The sequence below is a fragment of the Microtus pennsylvanicus genome, chromosome 1 (assembly GCF_037038515.1).
Source record: "Microtus pennsylvanicus isolate mMicPen1 chromosome 1, mMicPen1.hap1, whole genome shotgun sequence".
In the NCBI taxonomy this organism is placed as follows: Eukaryota; Metazoa; Chordata; class Mammalia; order Rodentia; family Cricetidae; genus Microtus; species Microtus pennsylvanicus.
In genome coordinates, this window is record NC_134579.1 from 165,236,668 (window position 1) to 165,239,474 (window position 2,807).

The 2,807-nt window shown below is 43.4% G+C and overlaps 1 non-coding gene across 1 annotated transcript; it reads left to right on the plus strand.

Annotated features, from left to right (window-relative positions):
- Positions 1–2,075: 2,075 nt before the first annotated feature.
- On the plus strand, positions 2,076–2,181 carry LOC142842754 (U6 spliceosomal RNA). Its single transcript, XR_012909435.1, has one exon. It is a non-coding gene; the product is annotated as a U6 spliceosomal RNA (small nuclear RNA).
- The last annotated feature ends 626 nt before the right edge of the window (positions 2,182–2,807 follow it).

Sequence of the window (2,807 nt, forward strand, 5' to 3'; positions counted from 1 at the left end):
GCAATTGGATAAATTTTTTTGTTTGTTTTTTTGGTGGCCATGGTCGTGTGTGCCTGCAATCCCAGCTTTCTGGGAGTCTGAGAGGGGAATTATTACTGAGTCCAGCTGGAACAACACAGTGAGACCCCATCTCAGAAAGAACAAATAAAGTTTAGCTTAGGGGGAAAGACCTTTCCTAGTGTATGCCAATCTCCCTGGGCTTTATCACAACACCACACACACACACTCACGCATGTACATACACATGCAAATATTTTTCCCTAATTTTATTTTCATGTGTGCAGTCATTTAAGCAAAACTGAACAAAACAATTCCATCCCTCAGCAGACTGTGTCTTCTAAGACTAATGTTCATCTCTGTCTTGGCACAAGCATCCTACACATTTCATAAGTTGTCTTTTTGTTTTGTTTTTCGAGACAGGGTTTCTCTGTGTAGCCCTGGCTGTCCTGTAGCCCTTGATAGACCAGGCTGGACTCAAACTCAAACAGCAGAGATCCACATGTCCCTGCTGGGACTAAAAGCCTGCCCCACGACAGCTCTTGTAGTCTTACACATTTTGTACAGTAAGTGAACGAATGGGCCCTGACATACCTTAACAAACATGGGCTTCGTCTCTAACGTGGGCCTGCATTCTCTTGTCTGTCATTTCCTCAGGGGTGGGAGTGGGAGTGGGGGGTCCACATACAACAGCTAAAGCCCTGCCCTGTTCCCAGCACACACGAGTCTGCAAGAGTCAGGCAAAGTGGTCCACACCCTGCATTCCAGCACTCATGAGGCAGAGACGGGTAGATCTCTGTGAGTCAGAGGCCAGCTTAACCTACATAGCAAGTTCCAGGCTAGCCAGGGCTACAGATCGAGATGACATCTCAAAACAAAACAGAAAACAATGAGTCGATAAAAGCTGGAACAGTCATTACTGTTTCACCTTGTTGTTATATCTGGGATCTTCTACCTACTCATCACAAGTGTCAGAAATCCTTAACCACCAGTCGGCAAGCATAGATATGGGCGATTGTTTTTTAAAAAAAAATCGACACTTGTAGGCTGGGCATGCTGACAAACGCCTTTAGTCCCAGGGCTTGGGAGGCAGAGGCAGACAGATGTCTCAGGGCTTGAGGCCATCCTGGCCTACATGTCAAGTTCCAACCAGACAGACACCCCCCGCCCATGTGTATGTACTTATTTTATTACACAATTTTTTATATGAATGAGTGTTTGCCTGCATGTATGTCTGTGCACCACTGGTGTGCATTACCCGTGGTGACCAGAAGGGGGCACTGGATTCTAGAACTGGAGATCAAAGGTTTGGAGCAGCTACTTGAGTGCTGGGAAATGAACCCCACTGCCCTGGGAAAGTGCCCAGTCTCTTTAGCCCCCCCCCCCCAGTCATCTCTCCAGCCCCAATTACTAGACAATTTTAAAAAGGTACTTTCAGATGCTGGAGAGGTGGCTCGGTGGTTAAGAGCACTGGCTGTTCTTCCAGAGGTCCTGAGTTCAATTCCTAGCAACCACATCCATCTGTAATGAGATCTGGCACCCTCTTCTGGCGTGCGGGCATACATGGAGGCAGAAAGTTGTATATATAATAAATAAATCTTTTTTTGAAAAAAAAAAGGTACTTTCAGATTTTGATGCAAAAAGGTTTAGAAGTTCAGATTCATCAGCCTGAAGATTTCTTAACAGTTTACATGCTTGTGAAAATACATAAACTATTGAATTTCAACTTTTATAAATAATTTAGTTTGAAGTATCATTTTTCCAAAGCCTACCTCTTTTTAATTACTTACTAAGTTTAAAATTCTGAAGTCTGGGCCAGTGGGACGACTTAGTGGGTAAAGACTTGATGCCTGGTGTCCCGAGCTTGGGCTCCAGGGCGTACATGGTAGAAAGGAGACAGGACCTTGCAGGAGAGCTGTGGCATGCATGTGGGGGGTGACACCTCCCACACACAAAATAAACGAATGAGTAAATGAATGAAGGAATGAATGGATTTTAAAAGTATTTAAAATTAAAATACTAAGGCCCTTAATGATGATGTACCTTAAGACATTGCTAATATTAAAAAACAGACTCAAGTGCTTGCTTCGGCAGCACATATACTAAAATTGGAACGATACAGAGATGATTAGCATGGCCCTGCACAAGGATGGCATGCAAATTCATGAAGCACTCCATATTTTTAATGTAACCCTTGTATGATTGTGATAGAACTTTGTCTAGATTTTAAAAATGGACTCAAGATACTTGCTATCACATCTGGATTGTAAACTACTAACTGAATAGTGAGACATCACTCATTTCAAATGTACTAACTGGCAGCAATTGATATAAAAATTAGTGAAAAACACAGATTATAAGGGAATCTTAAGAATAAAAATGAGATTAATTTCTTATAATAGTATTGACAATTCTGTTTGAACTCGAAACCAGCAGGACCACAAAATCTATAGGATTGGCTGATAAAAATCTTCAGGTTGGCTAACTCTAGTTCTTTTAATGTACAGTCACCTCTTAGTTCATGAGTCCTGTAACCTGGTTCCCTAACATGAGGCAGCCTGTGTTGGATAATCTCAGTTGTCCACTTGACACACATGGAAAGAAGGACTCTCAGTTGAGAAACCGACTCATCAGATTGGCTTGCGGGAGTGTCTGTGGAGCCTGTTCTTGGTTGCAGGTTGATGTAGGAGGGCCTAGCCCACTGTGGGCAGCAGCATCCTTAGGCAGGTGGGCCTAGGCTGTGTTAGAATGACAGCTAACGTGAGCCTGGGAGCAAGCCAGTAAGCAGCATTCTTTCGTGGTTTCTGGTG